The 14,932-nt window shown below is 46.1% G+C and overlaps 1 protein-coding gene across 5 annotated transcripts in view; it reads right to left on the bottom strand.

Annotated features, from left to right (window-relative positions):
* KLC4 (kinesin light chain 4) overlaps positions 1-10,600 on the bottom strand; it is a 52,755-nt gene extending 42,155 nt beyond the window's left edge. For all 5 annotated transcript variants that reach the window (XM_067532930.1, XM_067532929.1, XM_067532931.1 and 2 more), the window contains exon 1: positions 10,462-10,600. The gene's annotated coding sequence lies outside the window, so the exon portion shown is untranslated. The remainder of the gene's footprint in view (positions 1-10,461) is intronic.
* Positions 10,601-14,932: the final 4,332 nt, after the last annotated feature.

Genomic DNA, 14,932 nt, shown 5'->3' on the forward strand with positions numbered 1-14,932 from the left:
GGAGAGGCTGGGTGAAGTAGGCTTGTTTAGTCTGCAAAAGAGAATGATGGGGGATTTGATAGCAGCCTTTAACTACCTGAAAGGGGGTTCTAGGGAGGATGGAGCTAGGCTGTTCTCAGTGGTAACAGATGACAGAGCAAGGAGTCATTGTCTCAAGTTGCAGTGGGGGAGATCTAGGTTGGATATTAGGAAAAAGCTTTTCATTAGGAGGATGCTGAAGCACTGGAATGGGTTACCTAGGGAGATGGTGGAATCTCCATCCATAGAGGTTTTTAAGATGTGGCTTGAAAGAGCACTGCCTGGGATGATTTAGTTGGGGTTGGTCCTGTTTTGAGCAGGGAGTTGGACTAGATGACCTCCTGAGGTCCCTTCCACCTCTAATCTTCTATGAACGTGAGGTCATCACAGTCGAGGGTGCCCTCTCTTATGGGCACAGGAGCAGCCTGTCTCCCAGGAAGCTCCACACACATCACTAGACAATTTATTATCCCTTGAAAAATGATAACCCCCCAAGGGTTTCCCTAGAGTTACAGGAGAGCCCACACTTATAGCTTTCCCAATGCTAGCAGGTTCATGTGGGGTACATAACCTTCCAGACAGCAAGGGAGCACTATGGCAACGGGTGCCAACGTCAGGCCGGCTAGGAGCAGCTCTGTATGCATGCTCAAGAGAAAACCTTCCCTGTACCTCCCACTGTGATAAGGGCATTGTCTGCTCTTTATCTGGGCAGGCAAAGCTTTTCAGAGGCTCCTTTGGAGGGCAAAGCAGCTGCCAAGAGGAGGGCAGACATCTGAACTCACCCTTCAAGATGAGGAAGTCCTAGCTGAACAGCTTTTGGACCACAGGCACTCCAGTGGCGGAGGGAGGGACAGGGAAGAGTGTGTTTAAACTGTGAGATTCAAGGACAGTTCTAGGCTTGCCTACACTAGAATTTAGCTGACACTTGCTAACCAGGAAGCCTCGTGAAGACAAGACATCATGCCTGTACTATGTGCTGAGCAGGTCCAGTTAAAGACCAGGCTTCCCTCCTTCTAGGAGAGGCAAGGGCCCAAGAGACCTTCTTCCTGGGGACAGGGCAGTGGGTACTTTAGTGGAGGTTTTTATACAAGGGAGTTTGTTGAAATTCGCTACCATTCAGTCCCAGAGGAACTCCCAGGGAGGGTGCACAATGATACTAACTCCAAGAGAAGAAAGAAGGCCCTGGAAGCTGAACTATAATTAGCAGGAAGTCCAGAGCCACCAAGTCTTCTCTGACCTACTCCTGGCACCACTCACAAGATCAGCTGGGCTGGGGCACTATAGAGCAGTGGTCCTCAACCAGGTGTACGTGTAGCCCTGGGGGTAGGCAGAGCCCTTCCAGGCGGTATGTCAACTCATCTAGATGTTTGCCTAGTTATACAACAGGCAACATAAAAAGCACTAGCAAAGTCCATACAAACTAAAATGTCATACAGACAATGACTTGTTTATACTGCTCTATATACTGCACTGAAATGTAAATACAATACTTATATTCCACTTGGTTTATTTTATAATTACAGGGTAAAAATGAGAAAGTAGGCCATTTTTCAGTAACAGTGTGCTGCGGCACTTCTGTATTTTTATGTCTGATTTTGTAAGCAAGTCATTTTTAAGTGAGATGAAACTTGGGTGTACACAAGACAAATCAGACTCCTGAAAGGAGTACAGTAGTCTGGAAGGGTTGAGAGCCACTGCTACAGGGTCTTCTTGAGGGTGGTGGTACAGAGAGGACTTGTTCAAGTCCTTCAGGCAGGGCATCTCTTATGGACCGGCAGAGCAGAGAGTGAGGGGATCCCTCTAGAATACTTATTCCATACTCCTCACCATGATAAGAGCAGTCACCCCTTTGCCAGAAAGGAGCTGGACTAGTGGCCTTCGGGAATCCCTCTCCCCATCCCCCTTAGTTACTTTACACACTGAGAAGCAGAAAACCTTTGAGGATCCAGGAAGGAAGAACTGATAAGAAAACATTGCCTTATCCAGTAGCAAGGGGCTATGGTGCAGGCATTCAGCTCCCTTGCTTTCCACTGTGAGGTGGCATGAACACACTGCCACTGAGCTTGGAGCAGGCACCACCAGCAGAGGTGTGCTCCACAGAAAGGGCAAAGAGGAAAGGACACTTTCTCAATAAGCTGTCCAACACATGCTCCAGGTTTCTCTATCAGGAACTATTTCCCCATTTTCTCTTCTCCCTGTTCAGTACAGGTTCCCGGTCCGTGCTCATCACCATCACCCTGAGTCCCTTCCCGTAATGTGTTAAGTCATGTGACTTCACGTCACGTGTTGGTTATTTTCTCTCCAGAGGGGGAAGGTTGTGTAATGGAGTGTCTTGTTTTGGTTGTGTGTGGGGGGGTGTTGTTAGCAACAGGTATACACACACACACAAATACATTAGAGAAGACAGGTCAAAGAAATGTGCCTTGTACTTGGAGCAGAAAGTGGTGAGGTTTGTGCTAATTATTCCACAGTCTACATGGGTGAGGGTCCTAGAGCCTGGGCTCCAGCCCGAGCCCAAATATCTACACCACAATTATATAGCCATGTGCCCAGGCCAGGTGAAAGTGTCTAACTGTAGTGTAGACATACCCGTCGCATCCAAAATGGGAAAGCTGAAAGAAGTGCTTATCACTTTCCTGGCCCTGAGATATGTCAGGCTGCGTATTCTAAAGAGAAAGAGCTGGGAAACCTATTGCTTGGACATTTGAAACCAGAGCAGCCAATGCATTAGAAAGAACCCAGTCAGGGCGGATAGACTACATCTATAGATCAGAAGAGATCATTCTGACTATCTAGTCTGCCCTCCTGCAAAATACAGGTCGTAGGACTTCCCTGAATTCTTTTGTGTTTGAATTAGAGCACAGCTTTTAGAAAAACATCCAATCTTAATTTTAAAATTACCAGTGATGGAGAATCCACTACAACCACGGGTAAGTTGTTCTAACGGTTAATTACCCTCAGACTGGAAATATGATGCAAAATTTTATGAGTTTGTCTAGCTTTAACTTCCTGCTATTAGTTCTTGTTAGACCTTTGTCTACTAGACCGAAGAGCCCATTATCAATATTTTGTTCCTCATGTAAGTACTTCTGAACTGATCAAGTCACCTCTTAACTTTCTCTTCGTTAAGCTAAACAGATTCAGTCTCTTGAGTCTACCACTATAAGGCATGTTTTTCAATTCTTTAATCATTCTTGTGGCTGTTCTCTGAACCCTTTCCAATTTATCAATACCCTTCCTGAGTTGTGGACACCAGAGTTGGACACAGTATCCCAGTAGTGCCACATACACAGCATGGATAGATAAAAACAAGATTTTTTAAAAATTGAAGAGATTGGTTTATTTAATTTAAAATTTAAAAAAAATCCAATCTAAAATTAAATTTGAAATTATAACAAACTAGTGTTAAGGCCTACACTTTCTATAATTTATTAAAGTTTAAATTAAATTTAAAATCATATTAAGCAGTACGTGTTTGCCGCCAAAGTTTCAAAGAAAATCAAACCACTGCATCAGAAGAAGTCACAGGCTAAGCACCTGAACTACTACACTAGTTTTTGACAGCAGTAGCCTCTTCTGCAAGAGCAGAATGAATAAATTAAAATGAAGAAAATATTCTACTACTGTAGTTCAGTTAAATGACGAGTTAATTCCAAGTTGAGACCCCACACCGGAAAGCAGGAAGGCTTGTTTTCCCTCTTCCAATCTAACAATGAAAACTTTGTGTGAGAGGATGAGCTTTACCAGTTTTAAAATCTTGGAGGACACGCTGACCAGAAACAATCAGTTCAATGCACTATCTACAGATAACATCACATCCTTAGTTTTCACCAAAATATGTTATCATACATTTTGAAAAAAATTCTTATCTATCCAGCGCACCTAAGGTAGTTTTACTTTAATAATACATAATAAATGTTGAAGTATTTTTGTGCATTTTTTATTTAATTCAAATTTTCATTGAACAGAGCATGAAACAAACCACAAGAAAAAAGATAAATCATCTAATAAATAAATGCATCATACACCAGAGTAAGAAATGTAAAAGTTAGGAATCTGATAAACGTAAATTCAGCTATATAATTGCTTACACTAGATCTATATTTATTTACTTATCCTGCTTAGCAAGAAAGAAATTTAATGTAAAGACTATATTCAATTTACATTTTAATGGTTACCAACCAATGAGAAACATCTCTTTAGGAAGATATTTAAAAATTACAAATGCAAAATAAGGTTAAAAGTGATAAATTAACTCAAGTTTTCCTGCTTGGAAATCTAAATCATGATTAAAATTGGCAATTTAAATCAATCCACCCTGCAAATATAGTAGTAATATAACCTCTTTCTCCCACTTGATGGGCCCTAATAGTTCTGTTCCATCCTGAACTTCCAGGACCTGGTCTCAGATGCTGTGGGACTAGATGAAGCAATGGGATACAGGGACCCCTGAGTGCTCAGATGTTATGGTGATGGGAGACGTAACAGTTTGGGAGGAGAGGGAAGGTGATCACCATTAACATATTTACAAATCCCTTTGTAAGCCATTCACTTTATTGCCTTCCAAGATATTCTGGTACCCAGTACATAAGAGGGGTTCTGATAAACATACAGTGCTGCCTGCACAGGTAGCTAAAGATTGTAATGGTGACTGTGCTAGATGAGGTAGCAAAGCGGGAGAGGCTGGAGTGCATTTACACATAAGAGAGACCAGGGCCACCACATTGGGGGGAAAGGGTACACTTTACTAGGGCTCAGAGGTCCTGGGGGGCCCAGCCCCGGCTGCAACCCCCATGGGTATGTGTGGGGTAGGGGACTCATATTTCAAGTTTGCACTGGGCCTGAAAAAAATTATGCTTGGGCCCTGAAAGAGAACATGGATACCAGTGAACAAGTCACAGGATGAGATGATTAGGGTATGGGGCAAAGGAAAATCAATTTAGTTGTACACCACATGTAACAGAAATACTAACATCCAGTGTGAGAGAGAGAAAAATAACTGATTCTCAGTGGAGAATAAGTGACAAGGGGCCTAGGATGTTTATTTTAGAGAGAGACTTAGGCCCCTTTTAAGATATAAACTGAGGCTTTAAGGGTTTTTCAAAATAATCATTTAGGTCTCATTGATCTGAGGGCCAGCTGGTGAAATAGTAAGATTATGACATCACCAACACTAGGGAAGCAAAGTCTGATTGGTCAAAAGCAGGGATATTTTTTTCAGGCCATTTCAAACTCTTTTGTTAGTACCCATCAAAACACAAACACTTGGGATAAAAGGTCTCTTTGGACAAGATTCCCCACACCTCTAATTAAGTGGAGAGAGAGCTCCCAGACAACAGCTGAGCCCCTACCACCAGGGACACTCCAGAAAAACAAGACTTGACACTTCCGACATTTTTCAGGTAAAGGCAGGAGATAAAGAAAAGCTTTTAGAAAGCAAACAGATTTCCAGGGTCCGAAATTGTCACAGAGAAGCAAGAGAACATGGCACACTCTCTCATGCTTTGTCCTGCAGCAAGGACATGGGGACCTCCTCTGCCCAACCTTCATCCTCTGGATAAGTGAACCCAGAAAAAGAAAAGCCCCTCATATCCCATCCAGTCCACAGCTGGGAGCCGGCAGGGGTGTTCCTACTGTACATTTATCAGGACTGTCTGGTCTAGTATGGATCCTCCCAAGAGGAGGTTTCCAATCTAGCTCACTGCAAAAGCATGACCAAATGCAGTCCTTTGTTTCAGGTACACAGAGCCAACCCTCCCCCCCAGGATGTGACTCACCACCCCTCCTCCCCCAGCCTGAACTAGAAAGGAGCAGTACCTGGATTCCTGCAGCAGCCTGTCAGGTATTAGCACTCCAAGCCAGGGATGCTGTGGAGTCCAGAGGACTGCAGGATGCAACTATGTACACAGAGATGATAGTAGCTGCTGCTCTGACCTCCCTTTGCACTGGAGCCAGAGAAATTAGGCAGCTCAGCAACCAACCGCCCCCTCCTGCCGTGAGCTGGGGAGGAGATGCAGCCAGGCAGAGAAATCATCAAGACTCTCCTGGGAACACAAGGTGGCTGAATAATGCTGGAGACAACCATCAGCATGGCAAGCCAAACCCTCACAGGCTCCTGCCTCTAGGAGACTGGGAAAATCCCAGCAAGCAAAGCATAGCAGCCAGGCCATCACCGCATCAAGAGGGTCCTGCTCTCTAATTATTACCAAAGATTCCTCCCTTGCTGCTCTCTGGAGTAGGATCTTATAGACAATACCTGCCCCAGGATGCTGATGCCACCGCCTTCTCCCTCTGCCGCCAGCAGGTGACCAAGGATTTGCTGGGCTTCAGTGAGATGTTTAGTCATCACCCCTGTCTGAGATCACGCTCATCATGTTCTCAATGTGAGCCCTGCCCCAGGCTCTCAGGTCAAACATGCGGTGCTTAAGGAATCCTCCAATTAGGCAACAGTTACATCTGGCCCTGCAGGGTTATTAGCTATTATCTTAGGGCCCTACAGTGCTACGTGCTGTATATGGACAAAACACGAGATGGACCCTGCCCAGAATTCACAATCTGATTAGACAAAGAGGCCACACAGTCACTGACAGGCTGACATCCACTCGACTGCTAGGTAGCATACAGCTTGGCAGTTAGGAGGTAGTTTTTGTTTACTAGGCCCTAGCCATCTTGCTCAAAGGTGCCCACCCTTCAGCCTGGTCCACCTGCATAAAAACAACCCCATTCATGGGGCAAAACGAGCAGGAACAGGCTACCATCGTAACACTCCCTAATATGGCTGCCTAGTCTGTGCTCTCTCCCCCACCCCATTACTACCGCTATTTGGGCTGTAGCCTCAAGGTTTTGGCCCTGTCCTATGTAGTGTCCCTGAGTGAGAGGGGAAAAGCCCAGCCCAATGCTCTCTTCACCTTGCTTCTGCAGGGTATCAATAAGGGATCTTACCATTCACCCTCTCTTGCTGCATGTTTGTTATACCCACTTGTTGTGTCTGGTCTCAAAGATGTGTTTTCTCCACGATATAACTAACACTCATTTGACATCTCACTACAGAATCCTAGCGGAGACAAGGCGCTATAGTTTTACTGTGAGGTAGCACAGTGAAGGCAAACCAGGACAGGGGTGCAGTGCTGATCTTGCCTTGCTACATCAGTAAGAAATCCAGCATCTCAGCGCCACAGCAAGACCACAAACATGCATTATCTCACTGTAAAACCCATCTTTTCTGGCAGTGGAGAGTTGGTCTAGCTAGACCATCGGATCCTGAGGCCATGGACTGTCTGTATAGCGCACTGCACAATAACAACCTTGTCTACCCCCAAAAAACACTTCCTCTCAGGACAGATTCCTCCCCCCCGCAGGCACTTTACCGGGCAAGTGCACACAGAGGGTAAGGAATCTGCCTGACTCTCTGGGACTAGGCGCTTTACTCATGCATCATCAGATCAAGCTGGTTTTCACTCAGTCTGAAGAATGTAAATTCTAAAGTACAAGGCAAGTCTTGTTACTGTGCCTATACCAAGGAAAGCTTCTTCTTGCTTGATTAGGAGTTAATATTAACTTTGCCCTGCTTCTAAGGCAGCTCAAGTCCAGCCCCACCTGTCCCTTATCCAGAGAAAGCTGTGGCTGCTCCAGCAGTTCACAGGGACTCTGGACTCTTGTTAACAGACACGTCTCTTGCTTAGAATTAAGGTTTCTTCACTGTCTGCACAGTAAGTAGCGTTACTGTTAAAACCTAAGCCTTTCCCAATACAGAAGTTAACAGGGTAGATGATACTCACCTACAACCCAGTTCGTACAATCTCTGAAATAGATGTTTATATGTAAAATTGCACTGAGTATTTCCCAAACAACCTTACCACCACATGCCTGCATCTCCTCAACCTTCAGACCAGAAACTCTGACACCTGCTTACATTTCAGCATTGACTGCAAGCCATCACCCACCCCAGCCTCGCATGGCCAGAGCATCCTCCAGTTCTCCTACACATTACTAGCAAGCATCAATGCCCTGCCTCCACATGCAGAACAATTATCTCCACCATGCCCTTCTCAACTACTCATTACGTTCAAGAGACCATAAATTTCACAATTCATTCTCCAGACACTGCCCAGAAACATCATCTATCCAGTACACCTTTCCTACTCACCCTCCCACTGCAAGTGGGAGTTCTTACCTTCCACCAACCCCGTCTCTCTGAGTAGCATTCAGATTTGAATACCCTGCTCATCAAAGCAGGCAGGTACCTTGCCACAGAAGAGATAAGGGAGTCACCGTGGTCATAAAGTGGGTATTTTCATTTGCAGTAAGTTTTTTCAAGAGAGTTTCTGAAGTTGTGTTTATGACCAAAGTTAACGTTCTCAGAAAACACAGATGGGCCATTAGGACCTAGACAGAGATTGAGCATCCCTGTTAGATGGATGGCTGCATGCACCAGAGCCAAAGGCTGGGATTTTTGAAAGCCTGCAGTGTGATCTTATACAGGTTTGTTGACCCCCCCCCCCCGAGGAAAAAGGGAAAATCCACAAAGGTTTTGTGAAATTAGACAACACCCCAGTACATGATGCATATGATTAATTCTTCAAACACAGATAGCTAACACCTCTATACGTGCTAATCTTGGACACTACAAAGTCTGCAGGAGGATGGCACAGTGCAGCATTTGGCCCTGTGTGCCTATCTCCAGTTAACTGGCAAATCAACTAACTTGAATTATAATGCAGACAAACCCAAAAAAGGCAGCTCTCTCAGTCAGCAAACCTCCTTACTCTGACAGCTAAATCCCATCTCTGCTGCTCCCTCCCCAATCTCTCCTTCTGCCCTCCAGAAAGTATCCTGTCTCAGAAATGCTTCCTCATCCATGGACCCATCCCAGAATAGCTGATTACTTCTCTGCAGTTCCTTAGCAGGCCATCCACAGCCTGCAGCCTCTAGATTCCTCAGTCTTGGCCACACTCCCCGCTGCAGTGCAGAAGGAGCACAGCCAGTAGACATGCATCCTTGGAAGAACAAAGCAGGGACTTTACTGAATGGGAAGCAGGAGCTTAAGTGGGGGAACATGGCTGGGAAATATCATGGAGCACAATGGGGGCAAAAATTGCAGTCTCTGAGAGCCATCCACAGCTGGCTTCCAGCTAAGACAGGCAGGAGTCTGGAGGGTAGGGGGATTTCAGTGGCTCTCATCCAGCAAATAAGAGATTTGACTGACTGAGAGCTGTCCGAGTTAAGTATGTTGATTATTCCACTATGTTTTGCCCATCTTGCCTCCCAATCAACCAAGCATGAACTGATTCAGTTGACCCTGATTCTTGACCTTATAGGTATCCGGGGTATGAGAACACTCATTGCTGTCTTCACAACAAACGAAGTGGCACTTGTATGCAGACCCCAGGTGCTCTTCGATCAAATAAAGAGATCCAATTGGTGTGAATTTTCTATTACTATTATTAGTTTAGACAAGTAGACTACCATATAGTGAGATACAGTGGATCACCACATGTCAACAGCAGCAGAATGCTCTGCCCCAGCTTGAATTCAGGACTTTGTTTCATACCCAGCCCTGCCTTCACTCTGATAATTAAGGACCCTGCAAAGTCACACACAAGGCAGGACAGGTGAAAGACCTAGTCACCTTCTGGCTTTGCCAGACCCCACCTCCCATCATAGCACAGCACTGGCCAAGTGCCCCCTACAGTTAGGCTGTTCAGAAAGACCCTGGACTTTGGGGCAGCCTGCCCTAGATCGGTCATCACACTGCACCGGCTAACATGGTTTTGCCACATGCCAAGGGCCGGCAGAGGCCAGGTTACTTAAGTCAGACCCTTTCCTGGGCTGGGACCACGTCCCCCTACCCCACTAGTTCTGCCTCAGGTCAAACTGGGAGACGCTGGCGATGGAAGAGACCTCTTCGGCCGGTCCATGCCCAGGGGCAGGACTAGGCTCAGTTCTGGAGAGCTTGGTCCAACCTAATTTAAAGCACGCCACGCAAGAGGGTCCCTCTGCCCGCGGGCCTCCATTCGCTGGGGCTCCTGGCGGCGAGGGGCGCCCCTTCCCGCCCACTCACCGCCTCGCCCTTCACGGCACCCCAGGGCTCCCAGCTCCGTCCCTGCGCTCCCCAAAGCCGGCCAGGGCAGGGCAGGGCGGGGCGGGGGGAGGGACAGCAGCCAGGCTGCGGGGTCCCGGCGCCGGGGCCCAGGCACGGCCAGGGTCACCGCCCGTCCCGAGCGCTGCAGGCCCCTTAGCGCCGCACAGCCGGGCCGGGCCGGGCCCCGGACAGACGGGGCCGCCCGCAGGCGGGCGAGCGGGCCCACGGCCACGGCCGAGGCAACGGCCCGCGGGCGGCGACCCGGCGCGAGCCACGGCGGCGCCTCCCCTCGCCCCACGGGTCGGCTCGCCGGGCTCGGGAGAAGGGGGCGGCCCGCGGCGCCCCGCGCACGCCTCACTCACCCCCTCAGGCGGCGGGGCCCGCGGGCTCCGACCCTCCCCTCAGCGCGACGCAGCCGCCGGGCCCGCTGCTGCCGTTGGGTCCCTTTAAATGCGACTCGGCCGGCAGCCGCCTCCCAGCATGCCCCGCGGGAGGAGGCAGGGGCGGGAGCTCGCGCGGGGGGGAGGGGGGAAGTCACGTGAGCCAGGAACCGCCCTCTCGCCCCTGAGGGACAGACCCCTCCCCCCCGTGAGGGCGGTACGGAGCTGTGCAGAGCCCGCCCCCTGCAGGATGTGTTCAGCGCGCCCAGCTGGGCGCTAGGGGGTGAATGAGGGGCCGGAGGAAGATGGAGGGGGAGAGTTAAGGATGATAGGTGGATACTTGTGGTAGGGACAGGTGTCGCACCTCGCTTGAGCCACCTCTAGCAACTGGTAGGGGGAGCTTTGGCTACTGCCTGCCTCAAGGAGTTGGCTGCACACGCAGGACCTGGCCCCGCCCCCCTGAGCAGCCCACTCCCTGCTATCCAGCAGTCAGAGTATCTGGCCACACCGCTTCTGTGGGGGTGTTTAACGAAGCACATCAAGCCCCCTCCCACAGACTATTAAAAATACATTTTGTCACACAGTCTGTTGGAGAGAGAACACATGCGGAAGATGATGCCACTGGTGGGGGACACAGCACATATGTTTGGACTTCCATAAGCTCATTGAGTCCTGCCCGGTGACACAGATTTAAAAAAAAAAAAAAAAAAAAAAAAAAAAAAAAAAAAAAAAAGCAGCACTATTTGAGATGCATGTCATTTATATGAAATGGATTCAAAGCTGGCTGATAGACCTCAAAAAGTAATTGTGAAAGGTAATCCCTTCTAGTGGGGTACTGCGCAAATATGTTGTGGGGCTAATACTGTTTAATATTTTTTATCAGTGATCTGAAAGTAAATATAAAATCACTGCTGATTTAGTTTGCAGATTGGCAGACTGGAAAATTATAAGGACAGGGTAGGCATACAAAGACATCAGCATCACTTGGTAACCTGGGTTCAAACAAAATGTTTTTTAATATAAAACAAATACAAGGTCTAGGAAAAAATAAAGTAGGTCACACTTACAATATGGGAACTTTTTCTGTAACATAGTGACCCTGAAAAGAACTCAGGATTAGGACAGATAACCAACTCAATGTGAACTCCCTGTGCAATCCTGTGGTTAAGAGCCAACACAATCCATGGATGTATAAGCAGAACATCAAGTAGAGTGGCATTACCTTTGTTTACAGCACTGGTGGGCCCATTACCAGATACCATGTCTTCTTCTGGCCTCCACACTTCAAAAAGGATGTTGACAAACAGTAAGAGTTTCAAAGAGCTAGAAGGATGAGGCAGGGTCTGGAAAACATGCCTTGCAGTGAGAGACTAAAGGCCTTCAGTCTATTTAGTTTATTCAAAAGAAGGTTGAATAAACTATCTACAAGAACCTACATGGATAACAGTTCTTCTAATTCAGACTAGAAGAAAGGTGTACATTTTAGACCGTGAGGACGACTAACCATTGGAACAACCTACCTAGCAATATGGAGGTTTCTGTATCACTTGGAGTCTGTAAATAGAACCTGGATCTCTTTCTAAAAGGCAGTAGCTCAGCCAGAAGTGATGGGCTTGATGCTGGAATCACTGAGAGAGATTCTCCAGTCTGTATTATGCAGGAGGTCAGAAGAGATGATCATAATAGTTCCTTCTGGCCTTAAAATTTATGAAATTTGACACCTCAACCCCCACACCTGGTGCTAAGGCAACCTGCCCAATTTTCCTTGCCAACCACACTCAGCACTAAGAAAACCTGGCCCTACTCAACTGTGCCAGACGTACCTGGCCAAATTCTACTCATCACCTGCTTCCATCTACACTCCCCTCAGGAATGACACCTGACTCAGGCCCCAGTTATGCCTACTGCATCTCTGGCTGGCGCAATAGCAAAATAACACCCAGGCCAACCCAAGAATAACTGGTACTAACAAGACCCAGACCAAGCAAGATTCCTCACGCCCACAGGAAGAAAAATACCAGTTAGGGGAATTACAGAGGATGTGTCAAGATTGATTTCCAATTTGCACTTAAAGAAGGGACTCAACCTCTTTTTTTTTTTTTTTCCCCCCCTTACAGAATAAAGAGTACAGCATTTTCTTTTCAAACTTACAGCAGTTACTCTTGGGGCACAGAATGAGTTTTCTAAACATTTACAAGTAAAATTTAATTAAGAACTGGATCCTTTAAGAAAATAATGGATCTGAGAGAGTATTTTCTTTATCTTGAATGATCTTAACAATGGACTAAACACAGATACTTCAAACTTTCTATATAGTTAAAAGTAATTGAAATCTTTTACACAAGCTATGTTTGAAGAAATGTGGCTGTAACTAGGTTACATTATTGACTGCTATATCTAGTTGTTTAAGTTAGATTATTTAAGTAGAAATCAGAACTTAACTCTGGCATCATGATCAGACAGATTCAGGACTTTAGCTCAGGTGATGCTTAAGTGAGATCAGAGGCCAAATCACTCAATCACCACCCTTGCTGTACAGCTGATTTGCATGCAACAGTTCTGTTGATTGGAATAACTCAATGAACATAAGAACAGCCATACTGGGTCAAACCAATGGTTTTATCTAGCCCAGTACCTTGTCCTCTAACAGTGACCAATGCCAGGTGCTTCGGGGGAATGAACTGAACAGGGCAGTTACTGAGTGATCCATCCCCTGGCATCCAGTCCCAGGTTCTGGCAGTCAGAGGTTTAGGGACACCCACGGCAAGACATTACATCTCTGACCATCTTGGTTAATAGCCACTGATGGACCTATCCTCTATTCGCTTATCTAATTCTCTTTTGAACCCAGTTATACTTTTGGCATTAGCAATATCCCTTGGCAACAAGTTCCACAGGTTGACTACGTGTGGTGTGAAGAAACACTGTTTATTTTAACCCTGCTACCTATTAATTTAATCAGGTGACCCCTGGTTCTTGTGCTACGTGAAGGGATGAAACACTTGTCCATTCATTTTCTCCTCATTATTCATGATTTTACATACCTCCATCATATCTATTCCCCTTTAGTCATCTCTGTTCCAATCTCTCTTCGTATGGAAGCTGTTCTATACCCTTCAACATTTGTTTCCTTTCTCTGTATCTTTTGCAATTCTAATATAGCTCTCTTCAGCTGGGGCAACCAGAACCGCATGCACTACCCAAGGTATGGGCATACCATGGCTTTATACAATGGCATTATGATATTTTGTCTTATCTCTCTTTCCTAATGGTTCCTAACGTTGTTAGCTTTTTTGACTGTCACTGCACATTGAGCAGATGTTTTCAGAGAAGTATCAACAATGACTCCAAGATTTCTCTCTTGAGTAGTAACAGCTAGTTTAGACCTCATCATTTTGTATGTATATTTGGGGTTATGTTTTCCAATGTGCATTTCATCTGCCGTTTTGTTGCTCAGTCACCCACTTCTGTGAGATCCCTTTGTAGGGTGACCCGATGTCCCAATTTTATAGGGACAATCCACATAGTCAGGGCTTTTTCTTATATAGGTGCCTATTAACACCCTCCCGCCCCCATCCTGATTTTTACACTTGTTATCTGGTCACCCTACCTTTGCAGTCTGCTTCAGACCTAACTGTCTGGAGTAATTTAATATTGTCTGAAAACTGTCACCTCTCTATTTACACCTTCTTCCACATCATTTGTCAATTATGTTGAACAGCATAGATCTTTGGGGTACTCCCATTATTCACCTCTCTCCACTGTAAAAATGGACCATTTATTTCTACCCTTTGTTTCCTGTCTTTTAACCAGTTACTGATCCATGAGAGGGCCTTCCCTCTTATCCCATGACTGCTTACTTTGCTGAAGAGCCTTTGATGAGGGAACTTATCAAAGGCTTTCTGAAAGTCCAAGTACACTATATCCATTGAATTATCCTTGTCCACATGTTTGACACCCCTAAAAAAATTCTAATTGATTGGTGAGGCATGAATTCCCTTTGTTGGCTCTTCCCAAACATATTGGGTTCATCTATGTGTCTGATAAATTGAAATCACAGTAGAGAACAGAATTACTTGACTGCTACTGAAGTTGGACTTCCCAGCCTGTAACTGCCAGGATCGCCTTGGGAGCCTTTTTTAAAAGTTGAGATTAGCTCTCTTCCAGTCATCTGTTATGGAGGTTGATTTAAGTGATAGGTTACATACCACAATTAGTAGTTCTGAAATTTCATATTTTAGTTCCTTCAGAACTTTTGGGTGAATGCCCTCTGGTTCTGGTGACTGATTACTCTTTAGTTTATTGATTTGTTCCAGAATCTCCTCAGATACCTCAATCTGGGACAATGCCTTAGGATTTGTCACCTAAAAAGGATGGCTCAGGTGTGGGAACCTCCTTCATATCCTCCATAATAAAGACTGATACAGAGAATTCATGTAGCTTCTCCCCAACA

The sequence above is a fragment of the Emydura macquarii genome, unplaced genomic scaffold, assembly GCF_026122565.2.
Source record: "Emydura macquarii macquarii isolate MOO-44397 ecotype Brisbane River unplaced genomic scaffold, CSIRO-AGI_Emac_v2 contig_3305, whole genome shotgun sequence".
NCBI classification, from domain to species: domain Eukaryota; kingdom Metazoa; phylum Chordata; order Testudines; family Chelidae; genus Emydura; species Emydura macquarii.